We start from the raw sequence: 19,392 nt of genomic DNA on the forward strand, positions 1-19,392 counted from the left end.
GACAATATAAGCACACAAACAATTCGCGTCGAGTCTCAAACTTCTAAAAGTTAACAATTTCAATTATGCTTTAACAAGCAGGTAACTTTCATTTGATTAATATTCGTACTCAAGAGACTTTGCTTCTGTATACCTATGTTAAACGCATGTTTCAATCTCGTTTGAAGCACAATGTCATTTTCCGGGAACCACATACTGTCACAGGTTACTTCATTACAAAAGTTAAACAATCTTCTCTAACTCGACTCGTAGTCACATTAACTTTTCGATTGAACTATCAGAAACAGCCACATATTGGCTTTGAGGAACCAATTAAACTTTTCATCAGAATTCAGAAACTAATTTTCAGGAGTTTGACAGAGTCAGCGGTTTGGCCAGCAGGTAACTTCGCGCCCGGAGCGAGCTGGACTGCACGAGTTATCGACGAGCTTTCATTTCGGGCCCTATAACTAGGTTCCCCTATAACAATTAATTAACTCGCAAAATTGTTTTCAGAATAATATTTTAACTAGCTCTATAATGAACATCAACCTATCCAAAATGCAAGCCGTTACAGTTTGAAACAAAGTTCGGTACAGTACGTTAGCTTAAGTTATCTTACGTCACGTCATCATAATCCTAATTGACTTAAATCATCACTCTAGTCTAAGTTTACTCGACAAATCTCTTCATGCATCAGCTTCAGTGTTTCAGATTGAACTAAGTGTACAGTGTTGATCTTATGTAGTTCGTTCTGAACTAATATATTCTACGATTATCTTGTAAAGTTCAGATTTTAAAGCTGCATTAACTAAAGTATACGAGTTAAGAGAAGCTACATCAGCACGTAGGTAAAAGTTATTAGTTACAAAGTTTACCGTGTAAGCATTAAGTTTGTTGCAAATTAAGCAGTTCAATCGCAGGTCAAGCATGTTTTACTAATTTAGTTTTTTGTTTGCATTAAACTTGCACCGCATTCTATTAAAATTGCGGCGGTGCTAACAAATAATTATGAACTCGCTGGCTTCGTGGGATGAGAAAGTTTGTGTCTTCAAACACTGAAAGTATTTGACAAGTTTAATAGTTTTCTCTTTCAGTTAGATATTACTTTTGAAATGAAAACAGTAATACTAACACTCCCTAGTTAGTTACAAAGTTTGTGTTTTTACGGTTTTTTAATGATAATTCGTATCATAGCGACAAAATAAGGCATTTTTGTAAAAAGCACCTGTGGCACACTGTTTAAATTTAATAATCGCATTGAACTGGACTACTTTATTACTTACTACGTAGCGAAATACTTTCGGCTATTTGTGAATTTTCGACGTCCCTGGCTCTCAATAAATGTTGAATCGGGACCCAAGAGACACTTCCATCAGTAGTTTTCTTTTGTTTTGTGACGAGGATTCTCCCGCCGATACGGGCTGTGAACTAGTTATCACCTATTGAAAACGTCAACATGATACGATATCGCGGTGGGGAGGAAACCTTTACAAATCGCATAGAAAGACTTGTAATGCGATAGTGGGCAGAACAGATGTAGGGTAGCCATTGTTAAGCATAACGGTCGACGCTCACGGAAGCACTTGTCACTGTCACGTGCGAAGAGGACCGCGTTCAGATAAATGTTGTTGTATCACCGACGCGGGCATTACACCCTGACAATATGATGGCTTGTAGACACGAACGAATGTAATGTACCACTGTGAAGTTTACATTGTATTACAGTACAATAGAACGACGAAATTTAAGCCGTTAAAGTTGCCATCAGCTTGTGCATGTAGATAGTTATTATTGTTTTATTTATTTCGTAATACAGGAAATACTTTTAAAATAAAGAGGAATTTGTTTTCTACTGATACTTTGCTGTGTAGATAATATTTGTGTTTTTTTGTATTAAATTATCTCTAAAACCTAACGAGGACTTTTGTATAAAATAACTTATCTTAAATTACTTTATTCTAAATTGATCAACCTGAACTTGAGATACAAATTTTAATATTGTATCTATATCGTTCTGTACAGTCCATTGATACTTAAACGCTTCACTGAAAGGCTTAAGCAACAAATTAGTAATGCAAATTCTTTAAGCCCAGCTCATATTATTAACCGTATCCTTTCGAGGACCTGATAAATAAACATGAAGGTGGGGCGATCGGCCCCATGAGGGTCCAACTCGATCTGATACCTACTAAATGCTAATTTAATTTTGAATTCCGGCTAAGCGGACCATGCAATAACTTTCTCTTTTATGTCCAAAGTGCTTGACGATCCAGATTTATTGTTTATTACCCACTTTTCCCGGATAAAAGCGCTTGTATATTTTTAAGTAAAAAAGTAACGTAGCAATTTTGACTTAGGCGTTATTAAGAAGCTCTTATCTTTTTCATTTTTGTCGATAACAATATATTAAATGCACATTCCGAGATTTTTATTTCCTATTAATATCCTTAAGAGCTTGAATATTTCTAAGTACAAATTATGTAACAAAACCCTAAGCGCACAAAATTAATAACTTTGAAACAAAATAAAAATGTTGACGATAAAAACTTTTTTACTTTCGCCCCCGCAAATCCGTTGGTTTATGGAATTTATCCTGATCTTAATGGCAAGGAAGTCGATAAACATGATTAACCCTTAAAAAATTCAGCCGTTTCGGTTACGTTTCATTAGTTTCAGCAAAATTACTTTCGTTAAATGTGTATCTGATAAAGATAAAGACTAAGGGCCACCCCACATCTAGCGTCTTTCGAGCGTCGGCGTCTGCCGGCGTCTGAGGGCCTACCGCGAACCACGTTCGACGTGTTGCCTCCCTGTCACACTTACGTACGAATTTACAAGTGCGACAGAGAGCCAAGACGTCGGACGTGGTTCGCGGTAAGCCCTCTGGTCAGCGCTATGGAAAATGACGTCGCTGCGCAGTTGCGTCGACGTTGCGTCGAGCAGCGGCCATAGAGTTGTAGACACCGACGCTCGAAAGACGCTAGATGTGGGGTGGCCTTAACTGAAATTTACGTTGTTGCAAAATTGTGGATGAATTTTATTAAGATGTAAGATGCTTTTTTTGGTCGGTAATAATCTAATCGCTGATAAAGCAATGCCGGCAATATTGGAACAACATCTAACGGACGCTATAAACTTGTACTTTACACTAAAACTTATACAGGTATTGAATGAAAGTTATTGCTAACCGGAAACCTTAACTCGATAACAACCGGCGATTCTAGATTTCTCAAAGTGGCTTGTATTGATCTGAGATAGGAAATTAATTTGCTTTCAGTTTGTTGCCAAAGTAGAGGGTAATTTCATATAGTATTTATGTTACTAATTGCCTGTAAACTGAGAGGGTAATTTCACAGTAACGAGTGCAAAACAAAGAACAACACTCATTTTAGAATCAACATTAAGTAACAAAGTGTAAACGATTTTTCACCAGTAAATAAACTAACCTCTTTGTCACTCGCAGAGTTTGTGAATAAAAAAAACTGACACGCCTAAGTTATTTGTTAATAGAACGATAAGTCATGGTTTTCGCCCAATAAAGAAATGCTTTGTGTTAAAGGCATCCGGTCGTGCATTCCCCTCGGGGAGCGGGAATATTTATTCTAGTAGCGTAACTGAGGACTCGCAATTATTGGGCAAATGTTTACGGAGCCGAGTGGCCTCTTGCTCGCTGCTCTGTACATGTGCCAAGTGATTCCCCATTACAGCAACTTACTAGTTGCTTTCTCACGGCCTCTCCGCCTCTGCAGTGCAATGAGCCAATAAAGAGGATCTACATAGCGACTAGCACTGCAGTAATGTTTCACTGAAAATAAACATTTTCAACGTCGATCTGACCGTCGATGTATTTGCTCTTTAGCTTGCATAACGAGGTATTTTATACTTCATATTTTTATTGAGTATTTGAAGCATCCAGTTAGAGCGAAATACAGAAGTTGAATAAGGAAGTAGGCGGTGGGACTATTTTCGACAGTGTTTGGAAACGGTAAACTGATATAAGCGCTAACGAACTGAAATGTGCCTGATTTAGCATATCTGGGGGCACGGTAGTGCCCCCGCCAAGACGAGCAAAGCGAAGCGCAAGGGCACTACCTACCTTTTCTCGAAACGCTTCGTCCTTTTTTTTAACCCTCATAACTTGGGTTTGGATTATATCAGATAAAAAAAATTCTCGGGATATGATGTCAATAGTGGACTTACGGTCAAGCCACATATTTTGACTAAGGTGTAGAGTTTGTGAAGTTAGGGCTTGTAAAGTTAGAAGCTTGGCTCTACAAGAGATCTGATAACTTTTTGTCAGTGCGAGCTTTATGGTTTCGTCTTGGCAACATTTTACATGAAAATGTTTTTGGTGGGATTTGTTCTTCATCTAGCTTTTACGTGAAAAGAAAATGTTTCTGAAATAGGAATAAAAGCAAATAAATGTTCGTAGTATTGTGCGCCACTAACGACATCAGCCATCAAACGAAATATCTAAAATTAAATTTAATAGCAAGCAAAAAATTATCGATAAGTCAATCAGAAAAATGCGGGAGCCTTCAAAAAAGTTTAGTACGTACCTAAATCTGGCAAAGACCTCTTGTAAGCATATAAATCCGGTCGTGAAAGATAATCGAGTTGGCGGAACTGATTCGCTCGCAAATTGAATAAGAGGTACGGAATATACCCCGCGGGGACGTGCGCTCTCCCTTCATAACATACTGCACTTTAGGCACTAATAAAATCTAAAAGTTGGAAGCTAGCGCTAGATTGTTTGCAATGAGGATATTGTATTTATTTCTCTAAAGACGGACGTTAATATTAATTTATTAACTGGTGGTAGCCACACTTCAGTTCTGACAGTCAAATACTATAAATAACTTTACAGAGCTATTAAATCCGCTAAAAAATATATACCTAAAGTCAAATTGACATCGGCCAACTTGGATGTAATAAAAAACCGGACCAGTGCGAGTCGGACTCGCCCACCGAGGGTTCCGTACTTTTTAGTATTTGTTGTTATAGCGGCAACAGAAATACATCTGTGAAAATTTCAACTGTCTAACTATAACGGTTCATGAGATACAGCCGCCTGGTGACAGACAGACGGGCAGTGGAATCTTAGTAATAGGGTCCCGTTTTTATTTTACCCTTTGGGTACGCAACCCTAAAAATTGTATACAGTTGGCCGATTTTAAAATATAGTTCATTCGATTCTATTCGACCTGAGTAAAACAGTATTTATAGTAAAGGTATTAATATCAGGTAAACTTTGGACCCAAAAGATTTAATTAACGATAATAATTATGTAGTCAACATTAGGTATATTGTTTTACTAATGAGGTTTTAAATAATATATTCGTATTTTTTTAAATGTATGCTGGAAATATAAAAACACAATGCAACATTCTATCATTTTCTGGACATTGTATAGAACCCTAGGTTAAATTCATGTCCCTCGTGAACAACCATTCGTCTTGAAGCTGACAAAATCTCGAGGGAGTATTTCATTACTTTTATCTAATTTGGCGGAAAATCAAATCTTTCAATGAGATTATCCCAAGCGTCCGTGGATGGCGCGCTCCGGCGCGTTCACGCCTCGCGACCTCCGGAGGATTCAGGCGGCGTGATTTTTTTATGACCGGTGAGTAGCGCATACACTTTTGTTCTCCTTTCCTTATCCAAAACCCAATGGAGGATACAATTAGGTAACGTACTAAATAAAGTCATTCCAATCGGGTCCTTAAGCTGGAATACTGATCGGCTCTAAATTGTTCAACGTATCATTAAAGCTCGCCTAAACGGAACGGATAAGGAGCCGTGGAGTCGAAACGGCTCGCCAACGGAAATTTCATTACTTCATTCAGATTTTTGCGGCGCCTTTGACTTTTCTCGCGAACAAAAAGGCAACGGAACTGCCAGTGGGCGCTTTGACGGAATTAATTGAAGTTTTCGCGTGAAAATACCTAACTAATTAGCGGTAGTTTGGCGGCGGCGGTTTCGCTCGCAGGTACGGGGACGGAAGTCCGCGAGGATTTGCCGCATTTTCCGGCGACCGACGCCCCACACCTAATTCCGTCGCGCATATAATATTGCAAACTTGCTGTTTAAAATATTCAAGTATCGTACCAAAGGTAGTTGGTAGGTTATATAAGTAAAAAAAAAAATCGTTTATTCAGATGAAATAAACCCTAACATACATATTTTTTTCTTCTGCCAAACTGCAGGACAGTTTGTTGGCAGAGGGAACTCCCTTAAAACATAGATGGGTAAACTTAGCTAATTGCCTAATTAATTGTTAACAGTAGGTACATCTTATTGCTTATGGTGGTAACTTTAATTTAATTTTGTTTAATAGAAACATTTTCATTTTAAATTTAAACATCCTAAATGATTTACATTCCCTTATATCATACGGTATTTCGTTATACAATTTTGGGATCAAGTACTTCCTACATCTTTTTCCATAATAATTTTTACCACAAGACGGAACCTCTAACATTTTTTTACTGATTGTTCTCGTGAACCTAGGGTGATTTATATAGTTTTTAAATTCATCTTTATTGAACTGCTCTAATGCCAGCAACATCCCTACTTCCTCATGAACCGGCAACATACGGCATTCCGTAAATAATTGCGCAAATAATAAGTAATTTGTGTTAGATAACATTTTGTTCGTTTGTTGCTAGAGAGCTCCACTCTAACATATTTTCTCAGACGAACGCCGCGGTTGAGACAATACGACAAGGTTCTGAGGGGCTACCACGAAAAGCGAAATTCGCAAATTGCGGGGATCTTTCTCTTTTACTCCAATTAAGGCATAGCATAATTAGAGTGACAGAGAAAAATTCCCGCAATATGCGAACTTCGATTTTCACGGTTATAGCCCTGCATGGACTCAAGTCACCAATATTACTGCTACGTTCTTGAAATAGCATAAAAATAAAAATGTGAAGTCCCATTTGGTCGTTGAAATGACAGTTTTTGACATTTAATTCAATTTGATCTATACATGACGTACGCACATTAATGCAATGTATATATAAACTGTTTGCAGTGACACTATCTCAGACATCTCAGGACCAAATAGATCTTGTTAGGCTTTAATTTAAATTAACTTGTATCTTGTTACTAAGTTAACTTGCAGCTTGTTAAACTTTCTTTTATTTATTTGAAAAATAACCTTTTAAATAAATATAAATATTCTAACACAATAACATATAGTTATATATAAAATACTTATTATATACCTAATACATAGAAAACATCATAACTCAAGATACTTTAGCAATAATTAGGTCAACGAAAGTGATTATTTATACTCTTAACTAAACTACACTAAGAAAAGTTTTAACAGATATTGTTGTTGTCAATTTCTATTTTTTTGTCATATACACGTGTTGTTTAAAAAAAATTTAAGAATTCACACAATCTATCGAAACATCTTAATCGTGCGTTTAGTCGTTAAGCCTGGAAATGAAAATGATACTTGCGACGGAAGATACCTTTTACTAATTATCTTTCTGTTTAAAAAAAATCTCGGCAGGCCCCTCTGCTATTATTACTAACTATTTTATACTAAAATAATACTAGTATGGTAGGTTTACAAGGTAACGATATACATCTGAAAATAAATTAAAGTAAGATTTTTTTTCGTGATTTTGTTCTATCGATACAACTTTTACCTTTTACCGTTTTGTTTGGGGTCTGCCCTTGCAAATATATTTAGTCTAGTTTCTCCTTAGTTAGTAGAGTTTTCCCTTGATTAACACGTGTGTAAAATTTATATAAAAATTACAATTTTTCATTAGGATCCCCTTAACTTGCATGTATTATTCCTCCATATCTTTCAAACGCGGAAGCATCAATTCGCCGCTAAACTTTGCTAGTACTAGTAAGTTTTATCGGAAAATAGACCGAGGATATTAATGAAATATGGTGGTGATTATAAATCCTGGAGCCAAGGGAAATCTTGCATAAGTTGCTGGAACAATGACTACTAGTTACTAGTTACTAACTGAAGCTCCTATACTTTACTCAATCGAGTTGTTGCAATAAACTGTCTTAAACAGTTCAAAATAAAGTTCACGTTTCAGCAACAAAAAGTAAGTAAGCAAGCAGTCGCTATGTAACCCGACTAAATACTCCTTTCTCCCGGAAGTTCAACTATCACTTACTTTGTTAATCAGACGGTTGCAGGAATCTTTAATTAAAATAAATGACAGTCCTATGGGCTCTTCTTTGTTGTCTTTGAAATCACATCAAACGGGAGGCTTTATTTCTTAAGTTGCCTATTTTAAGACCCAGTCAGTTTATTAATCAATCAGTATTAAGAAATCTTTGGACAAAGGATTCCTGAGAATTAATGCTAAATCAAAAAGCTAGGTAAACATTTATTTAGATGGATTTGCATATATTGAAAAAAAAAACGTGTTAAATTGTTAAATGTCTAATTGTGGCTTTACACCAAATACGCAAAACCATGCTTACGACTAATTAAGGTTTAAATGAGTATCAAAGGAGATTATTGCAGTAATTCCGACCATGTATTTCAATTAACGTACACAAATTCCATTAACCGACATCGTTATTTTTATGCCAATTAAACAGCTGGCGGTTGACTATTGGAAATGTGGAGGTGAATTTTTAACATTTTTTTTTGTTTGTGTACTACCTTTGAAGCTTGTAGTTGTGTTGTATTGTATGACAGCTAATACAATTACAGGATTTTGATAGAAATATACGTCGAAAGAACGCGTCATGTCGCGCGTCGTAGAATGAATAGTTCCCGAAAACAGATATGAATCCACCACTTGTCAATGATTTATATTAGGTATTTATTTAAATCGTGTATTCATTCAAATGTTTAAGAGCTTTTTTAAATAATAATTTGGTATCCAATATCTTCTTCCTCGCGTTATCCTGGCATTTTTGCCACGGCTCATGGGAGCCTGGGGTCCGCTTGACAACTAATCCCATGATTTGACGTAGGCACTAGTTTTTACGAAAGCGCCTGCCATTGACCTTCCAACCCAGAGGGGAAACTAAGCCTTATTGGGATTAGTCTGGTTTTCTTCACGATGTTTTCCTTCACCGAAAAGCAACTGGTAAATATCAAATGATATTTCGTACATAAGTTCCGAAAAACTCATTGGTACGAGTCGGGGTTGGAACCCGCGACCTCCGGATTGAAAGTCGCATGCTCTTACCGCTAGGCTACCAGCGCTTCAATTTGGTATTCAATCAACTGTACATAAAAATATTTACAAAACAGTTACCCACAATCTACCCACTCATTGGTTAGCATATGTTACCTATGTTGTTATGCTGTGTACATTATTTAGTGTTTGTAACTGGTCATTAAGTTGTTTTACTGACAAAGTTATGTAGAGGTAAAGTGGGTTTTAGTGTCGCCATGTGCATCCTTGCGGGTAAGTTTGACCATAGCAAACTTTGTACTCTGCTTTATGTATGTGCGCACACAAAGTTATAAGGTAATGGTAGTTAGGTGCAAGGAACGTGTGTTCTAATTTTATAAAAGCTGCCGACCTAAATAGCGCAACTTATAAGACTTGTAAATATAAGTATAAGATACGACGTACCTTAGCAGTTTCTTTTTGAAATGTCCTATTATTTTTAATTCGTGTAAGTTAAACATACTAATAAATTGAGTTCGGGGTTGGACACAATAACACGAAAGATTGACTTTGTTTCCCAAATATTACTTGCTAGCAAATAGTTACATTATTGTAGGTTAAATTTTACTATTAAGGTTCAATTTATTTTAGTAATTATCTGGAACAAATTAATTCAATTTTGTCACGCTTTGTTTTGCTTTAAGGTCACTTTTGATTTATTCTTTTTGTAAAATAACTCAAAAACTAACCATTATACGCCTATACTTTTTGTAAATTTCTTATTAGACACTGGAATCTTTGGTTGGGTCATACAGTCACTTCATTACGTTTTCAACGGTTTCACCTAAATGTTGCCAGGAAAATAAATCCTTTAAGAGTACAGCTTGGAAATAAATAACAATCTTATTTGTTCGAACAAGTTGCACGTAACCTTTGTTCGGATACAATAACTTACAAATTCAAAGCAACGTTTGATTTCAGTCCGATCTCTCGTATTGCAACAAACAAACTATGCCTGGCTGCCCGTGGATTTAAAATAATTGATGTTCTCTGAAGTGAGCCTGAATCAGGCCTGAATGAACTGGATAGCGAACGATTTTAAACATTTCGATTTTTTTAACCGTGCATCGATTGTACCTACACTGTACAGGCGAGAGAGCCGGGCGCAATTTCAATTGCGTGACATCGTGGCCATTAAGCCAATTATGTGATAAGTGGTGGTGTCACCGGCAAACTTTTCAGTATTGCTTTTCGAAATGCATTCAAATAGAAAAAAAGTAAAAATACACTTATGTTATATATGTTTGGCCAACATTTAATGCATTATTATTAATAAGGTTTTTTCGTTTAAATAAATATTATTCTTATTCTTATTTCTATCATCACTTTAATTACAATGAGTTGCAGCTCCCACAAAACGAACTCAAATATCGGCCTTGTGTTGAACATTTTACGTGATTTTTAAGCTAAGCTGAGCTTGGAATTGGAAAGCATAAAAGTATTATGATTTTGTAACGCGATTATTTAAAAATGTTTTGTAATCCTGCGAATAACTTTACAGGTACGCTTTAGAAATATAAAAAAATATATTTTTACCCATGTAAGATTATACAATAATAAAATATTAAATAAAAAAAATACCTGCGTGATGCCACAAATTTAACGCTGCATTCAATATTATCTGTAACAAAAGAAAAATATATAAATTAATTATAGGTAGTTATTGTAATAGGTACAAAAAATAGTACGTTTAATAGTCTAGAATTCCTTTTCAAGTAAAAATTAAGTAGTGGTAGTATTTACCGGATCATACCCAGATCAAAATAATCAAACGAGTAAACACACACTACTGGTATGGATATTTTGATCATTATATGTACATATTTTCGAAGTTTTTTAAAATATGTCTATGACACTGTAAATAGTTGTTTGGATTTCATCCATTATTTACTGATGGAATAGGCACCTAGTGGTTCAAAGAACTGTAGAGGGTTAGGGAACTTGATTCGTTTATTAAATTCTACGCAAACGTCCATGAACACTTAATACAAGCATTTTATAAAACCCCTAAATTTAACAGAATGTAAAAATGAAAAACTCCGCTGGATATTCAACCTTCAACACGATATTAAAAACAAGTAGAATTCTAGTAATTTATGGAATTTTTATTAAACGTTCATCAACGAGGAAAATGGAGTAACAAATCCACGCCTGTAATCGCACGAGATTAATGTAATGTCTATTGGTTTGCCGATTGCTCCCGCCTAATGCCCCGATGCCTTTACTATGGTTCCACTAAGCAAACAACTAGTCGGCGAAGTGTTTGTGCTAAACCCAATAAAGCCCCGCTATTTCGCTCCTAAATTAGGTTGCTTTTGGAAACATTTCACATGATTACATTGACAGGGGAATTTTCTTGTTACTTGCTTGCTTAGATGAGAAAAATTCTTGCTGAATTCGGATTTACTTATTGTTAGCTAGCTACATTTTTATAACTTAGGTAAAAGTTATGAGTCATAAAAAATGTGTCATCTGTTTCCATAGCCTTTATTCTGGCTGTGACTAATAACTGCCAAAACTTATTCAGTTTTACTAACTAATACTACTGAAATTAAAATTAAGCCACAATTATAATTGTTCCCAGCGTTAACTTTATTTAGCCTTATGTAAACGATCGTAAGGATTTAAAAGAAAAGGGTTCTATTATAGAGATAAGACAAGACAAGGGAGTTTATTTAGTCCCAACTCCGGAGAATAATAGCAGCTACCTACGCAATAAAAGAAAGCCTGTATTGTACTGTAGGTTTGTTTTAATAATTAGCGGTAGTTTCTACTTTTAAATGTTGTTTCATTTTTTGCGTTGAAGTTTTAATAAAACTGCGTAATTGTTAAGCATAAAGTTATCTTTTTATGTTCAAGAGTAATTCGCTTTTTCGGAATTGTCTGTAGGCAGTAAGTTACTTGAGTCGTTGCCGCAAGACAAATGGACCGGAGAGCAAAGAGTTGGCGCGTTTAGCGCGTCATTTGTTAGTATTAGCGAACTTTCTTACCGGGATCATTTATACGAATGTAAAAATAAACCGCGGATAGTCCAGTGGAATTATATTTTATTTACTACCTTTTGTTTTTCACGGATCACATAAGTTTAAGCCAGTTTAGCAAACTATAGCTACATAATACCTGCTACGCCGCTACGAACCTAAGTAATGGTATTGTTCAATACGAGAAAATACAGTCAATAAGCCCTAACAATAGTATGTATTTAATTCAAACACGCCCGGTCCTAATGAATATAAGGCTTTTATACTTATTTCTTATATATCTTCAAAACATTAAAACATTGCATGTGACATACATTTACTTCAAACAAATTTTAATGTAAGTGTAATTAAAATCGCGTCATTTAATTTAATCGAAGTTTGATGTAAGCGACACTGGCGGGGTGTGATATCGGGATATTGAAATTAAAACATATTCACACGGCGCATTAATTCGCGTGGCGGTTCCTCGGCAGTTCGCCGACAGATTTTCCCGATTTTAATTGAAGTTTTGATTACCACTATCACGCCTCCCAAACGCTGGTAACAACACTAATTCAGACATTAATTATTTAACATTTTCGATCCTCAATTATACCTTATTAGCTACATAAATAATTACGTTACGAACAAAACAAAAGTAAAACAAATCATCCGCTCGAATCTTTTGCAAATCGAAGGTCTTCTTGTGAATTTGCAATAGCTTTTTAGCTATCCGAAATCAATCGTGGCATTATGTTGTTTCGTGGAGAATCTGAAATTGGATCTTAAGGACAACGAGCTTACGACTCCAATTGTGTCGTCGATAAAAGTACGATGTGACGTTTTGATTTTTGGAGAGTAAACAAATAATGGGAATAAGGGATTGATAGAAGTGAATGAGTTCACGTCCTAAGCAAACTTTTGCAGTGATAGCCGAACTACGGCCATTGTGTCGAATTCAAAACGCCCGACCCACCCAACCGTTGTTAAAATATTGATCTTCCATAGTTTGCCTCACGCGTCACACCTGAGCAGAATTTCAAACAAGCATTGTTTTTAACCATTATTTTAACTGCACATTTTTTCTTGAAACTTGCCTCATGAAATGAAATAGCTAGTTGAATAGAATATATCATGAATAGACAAAAATGGAACAATTTTATAAAGATCAGAAAAATATGCAACCGTCATAACAGTATAATTAGGTACAATTAGCTGATAAAAAAATAGGTGCTGTAATAACGCAAACCACTGTGACACACAAAGATGTAAAGTTGACACCAGATTAATTATATTCAGCCCGTGCTCGTGCCGGCACGACACAACTTTAATAAAAGTTAATCTGATTAACACCCAAGTTACTAAGCTCTTTTATTGTCGCTCCGAGTAATGTACACTGGGAAGGAAATATTTTAACACCACTGAAATTAACAGTTACGTACAACGAGCGTGTTAAGGAGTTTTATTAGATGCGCTAGGATTGTTGAGGCGGTTTAGTATTCATCATCTCTAGGATTATGTTAGAAGGACAACATTTTGTAATAGAATTAAGGTCAACTAGGCCAATTGCAACTATGGGGCAAATGCAACTGTCTCCGCTAGATTTACAAGAAGTCTATAGAGCTAGAGCTACTTGTAAATAAGTATTGATGGCACACTTTCGCCAGTCATAAAAGAGAGTTCACACGTGGTATAATAATATAAGTAGCTCTAATATAAATATTGTATTTAATTTTTAGATTTTTACTTTTAGTACCATTTGCCCCGTAGTTGCAATTGCCCTGGCTGACCTTACTACTATTAGGCAATACTATTATAAATTATTTATTATAATGGTAAAGGTGTGCATGGGTGAAGTCCGCAAACCCTCTTGTGCTGGTTAAATATAGAATAGAATAGAATAGACATTCTATTCTATTCTTAATATGATGGTTACATGAACAAAACAATTTGACGTAACGTCTTATAAATCGATGATCACCGGTAGCATGCACGAAAAAGTGTCACGTTGTGGACAGATCTCCATGTTAACGTATAAAAGTAGGTATGCAATTTTTCATCAATGTTTTCTTCTTATGACGTCATTTTCTCCTTATCACGCAAAATTATCGTCCGTAAACCGACTTTACAGACAACCATATTTTTTTATATATGCTGTGAAGTCTTATATTTTGTATTATAAATTATGCCGTGGTAAGCGTTGCGAGCCGCATATGTAAGAATGATCGCAATATGCCTAATTTTCTAAAGTCGATTTATGGTAAGCAGCTGTCAATTTTATGTAAGTAATTTCCTCCCCTGGAGCGGATTCTTCTTGCACGAAATGGCAAGTAAACTTAGACGGGCTCAAGATGCTCAAGTTTAACATAAACAGAAACTTGGGAGTAAATGGAGTGTGAAGTGAAGAGGGAAGGGATCTGTGGGCGGATGGTAAACTAAAATTGTTAAGATCGGTATCGAGATACGAATTAGGTATTTTGTTGTTTAGCAGAGGCTTAAAGCAACATTAGGGATTAAACTAGATTTTACAATAAGGATTTATCTCGCCGAGTTGGTTGTATAGTGAATAAAGCCCGGCCGGGGGCGGGGAGTTCATAGGGGCTAATACTAGTCGAAATAGCCCACCGGGGGTTCCAGTTTATCAATTTGCATTTATGTTTAGGGAAACTTGAATTATCTAGGTATAATAAAAAATTATTAAGTTTAGTTATTTGTTTATAACGTATGATAGTATTTAAGGGTTAACTTAAATATTTTCTCTTACGTTGAATTTTTTGGACCACTATGAAGAGCGAAAAGATTTGCATTGAATATAAAAAATAAATATACAAATTAAAAACTCTTGATTGCACCGTTCAATATAGAAAACAATATAATTAATATAGCAACTCAAGGAGAGAGAGAGAGAGAGAGATAAGCTATTATGTTTAAAAACTAAATAATTCAACAGTTTTCTATATTTGTCTCAAACTTATAGAATCACACGACTGTGTCGAAGCAATTGCTTCTCGCGGCTCCTCAAACTGCGACACTGCAAGAGTTAGCCGACACCGCCAGCCGCGAACTTTCACTTGCGTGAAAATTTAAATCTATAAACTAGACAACGTTACGAAGTTAGCGCTTCTAGTTTATTTTTCCACTACAGGGCGCGCGTTTGCTGTAAATATGTGAAAAACTGGAGAACCGAGACACATTATTGCTAAACCAACTTAACCTTCAACAAAATAAAGTTCACTTTTCAAATAAATGTTATAAGAAGACGTGATGTTGTGAAAGTGAACAGTAGTTTCAGTAAAAACTCGTAATTAACGTGGCTTTCATGACGAGCCTGAGTGCAGTGCCCTCAACAGGATTGTTGCTAGCGGATGAAACTAGCCCGGTGCTGCTAGATTTTTTTAACAGCTCAGTTGAATGGGGAGCCCGGTCACAAACATATTTTAGAGAGCAATATCCAGCAAACAATTGGTGAACAGAAATTGCGTTTTGGATACAATAACTTCAATTAAAAAAGACCTTAAAAATAAATAAACAACAACAACAATAATATAATCCGTCTGTGCTCTACGAGTATTTTATTTTAGAGCGACGTCTATTATTTTGTTTAATTGGAGGTTGTGACATTTCAGTAGGTCATACCAGGCGTGTCTCACTCCGCGATTTCGTCTCTTTGCTACAGGGTAGCTAAAAGTACATCCGTTCGGCCCCAATTTAGGAGAAAGCCATAAGCCGCGCGTGGCACTGTCGCCTCCTAGCGGCCATATCTGTCCTGATCGTAACAGACGCGTTTTGTTAGAGAGTGAGTCTTCTGTACTTAGTACTATTATTTATTCTGTGGTCATACCTACATGTAAGTGGTTTTAGGTATGTTAAATTGTTGGCACCCTATCTGACACGCAACAAACGGTCTGAAGTTTCTGACCTAGTTTGCCTAATTAAGGAATTCAAAACTCAAGGGACGCTTATATTATTAGACTCGTATAAAAATGTATTTGTTGTTAACATTCCTCAAATGATTCACCGTCTGGCATGAAAGTGTTTTTTTCTAAAATCAACTCTTAATTGAGTGTAATTTACCACAGATTTGTTCGCTTCGATGACAATTACGAGGGTAATGTTAAATATAGAACTAGTATAAGACTTTATTTCATGAATTTTAGCGCAGAACGCCGCAGGTGCAGCTTAACGCTCTAATGAGGCCACGGATGCTCCCCGCACGTTATGAAGGGATTATTATCCCCTTTTATGCGCCATGAATAGTGTGTTTTATCAACTTTTTTAATTTTTTTTTACGTGATTATACAGTTTGGACGACACAGTGACCAACGACTGCTTTTTTAAAGACTGGTGTCGCGGCCGAAAGGGCCACGTCACCACCGAAGAAGAAAAGGAAATGAAAGTTACAGAAATAAGATAAAAAAAAGCTAGAATATAGAAGAGAAGTTAATGTGGAGCCAAACAATGACGCTTTTGACTTTTTCTAATGTTCACATAGTTTCTACATACTAGGGATGCCTACTACATACTCGTAAGATTCATAATTTTCGTTGATTGATGATACACATGACACATACTTTAAAACCAAAATAGGTAACGTGTGTTAGGACACCCTACCTATTGTGGTAGGCCACCACAAGGTTTAAATAAAGTTAGTTTTTAAAATTTCATAGGAAAAAGGTAACAAACAGAGTTTTTTTCGCATTTGTAATCTGATTAACGATTCTTTAGATAGTTCCGACACTTATATGGTGTTGTGGAATGAAAACTGAATAGTTAGTAGTTTTGGCACTTACTACCTATCAGCTTACTTGTAATGAGGGCTTCATAAAGGCATCTCTCCCATTTCCGGAGGTAATATTTAGCAAAATTTAGGCTAGAAGTTGACATATGAAAACATACAACGCTGCAATATTGCGGAACTGTCAGTAGTTGCTAAAGCCGATGTCGTTACCTGCTACGTCGAATATTTGCTTACTGAGCTGAGGTTGACCGCATTCCGATACCTTGATGAACATTAATTAAGGTGCGTCCCTCTCTCAACGACCTTGACAATACATTTAACCCACCACACGCGCACGTGTAAACTAGATTTTAATACTAATTACCATATATTTAAAATATGTAATGAGTAGAATGAAGTGTGATATTAAAAACGTCACTTTCAGTTAGTTTCAAGTTTCAAACAATTGAAGTGAGGAAGGCATATTAAAAGACCTAAGTTACTTATAACAAACGGCTACGGCTTTAGCCCTACTTATTCACCATTAAGTACGCTAGTAGCGCTACGCCGTAGCAAGATGCCATAGTTCAAAGGGAGACCTTCGCTAACGCTTCGCTCAACCAAACCGCTACGTAAAAAGGTTAAACTATATTTTGTTGTTATCCTCAAAATAAACCAAAACAAAGACAAATATGGCCACAGACATACTCGTAAGTATAATTTCCATACAGAACCAAATTTAAGCGTTCACAGGTGTACATTAAGCCAGTCGGATAGAGGACTGTGGCTTCACCGAAATTGAATTTAAAAAATATTACCGCCCGCGAACTGTTGGCCTCTCTCCAAAAGACAATACGTAGCGCCCGTCTTGTATATTATATATTCATTTAAAGAAATATGTACTTACTCTTGTGTAAGCAGGGCTGTGAGCACTGCTCGCGCTTGTTAGCAACTGAACGCTCAGAGCTGCTGAATAATGACCCACAGTTTTATAATACCCATAATATAATGCATTACCTGTACCTTGCCGAGTCACCGTCTATTTTAGACCGTCTGATAAGTCACTAACGATTGAGCTCAAAGGGACTTTCAATAGACTTTTACCTATACTTAAAATAGGTACTACGACGTTTATGTTGGTACAGTCATGGACAAACGTGTACGAGTATACCTACTTTTTTCTCCTTTACAGCATTAGTAGCAAACATTGCTTAATTCACAGGCCTATTCACATTAAATACAGGTTAATAAATATTGGCATTTGTTATATGAAGATATAAATAGTGCAAGTAACGCTAATAAGCAAAAAAAGTATAATTATTGATTAAAATATTCAATACAAACGTTCAAAGTTAAACAATGAAACTTGTAACGTTTTCGTTACCGGAGTCAGAGTCGGGAGCACTTACACGCGAATGTTTTGGAAGTGAACAAAACAGCGCTTCCGGTACGTGGAAGTTTTTGCATTAGCCCCTGGCCAGTCTGTTTGTTTCGTACCTTCGAACCTGCTGCAACGCGCAAGTTCGGGGTCTCATTTAAAAACTCTCGCCCGACAGAAATTTTAATCATAAAGAGACAATGGAGATGCTATTCACTAAACTTTCGGCCAGACTGATTTATGCAACTTTTTCACCGTAGCAGTGTTTAACTGACTGTGGTTAATATGATAAATATGTTTGGGGCTGTTTAGAACGGACGAGTTTTGTGGCTGCGTGCGCAATGTTTTAACTCGACAGATAAATCTTATTACGGTAAACGGGAGGTCTGGAACAATGCCGTCAAATAACACCCCGAAAAGTTTAATAGACCCAAAACTCCTTGCTCATCCAACATCGGCGGAGTGTAAGCCAAACGAAAGTTACGTATAATTTTCTACCTTTACCCATTTGCTTAACTTACCTCACTAGCGCGATAAACTACGTTTTAAACCCACATCCTATGCAAACTAGGTAATCGTGAAATCCGATAATATAAATGGGATGCAGAATAAGTTTATAATAAATTCTAAGTGACTTAAGACAGACGCCCACAAACTTGCAGATAAAAATTGGGGACTGGAAAGTATCCAACGGACGCCGCAATGGGCGGGCGATATATTTCACATTCAATTTTAAGGAAAGAGCGGCGTAGGCTACTTTGTGTAATGCACAGTCGTTGCTTATTTACGTAGGCTAAATTATAAACGTTTCGAGCTAAGACACCTTCGTCACTGTCACATTTTATATCTATGTTATAATTTTTGTATTATTCTTGGATGATGTACCTAGTTCAGGTAATCATAATAAATTATATGAAGAATATTTTCTTCTTATTATATTAAAATATAAGAGGAAATGCTACTCATTATCAATTTGCAATATGCAACGCAATGCATAATAGTGTTAAGCAGTAGGAGCCTAATTAACTTACGTAGGTAGGCACATAGAAAACAAATGAATTAAGCAAAGTTCATTTAGAATGCTATTCTATTAGTAATTAAAACGTCCTTACACGTTATGAAAAAAAACTGGGAGTGCTCATTTCAAATTTCGTAATTATTTCAAAAGTTCAATTATAT

At 36.1% G+C, this 19,392-nt stretch overlaps 1 long non-coding RNA gene across 1 annotated transcript in view; it reads right to left on the minus strand.

Annotated features, from left to right (window-relative positions):
- The window catches only part of LOC134649675 (uncharacterized), a 198,634-nt gene that overhangs the window by 31,197 nt on the left and 148,045 nt on the right, over positions 1-19,392 (minus strand). Inside the window, exon 3 of the long non-coding RNA XR_010096977.1 lies at positions 10,740-10,779. This is a non-coding gene — a long non-coding RNA (uncharacterized LOC134649675). The remainder of the gene's footprint in view (positions 1-10,739; positions 10,780-19,392) is intronic.

The sequence above is a fragment of the Cydia amplana genome, chromosome 7, assembly GCF_948474715.1.
Source record: "Cydia amplana chromosome 7, ilCydAmpl1.1, whole genome shotgun sequence".
NCBI classification, from domain to species: Eukaryota; Metazoa; Arthropoda; class Insecta; order Lepidoptera; family Tortricidae; genus Cydia; species Cydia amplana.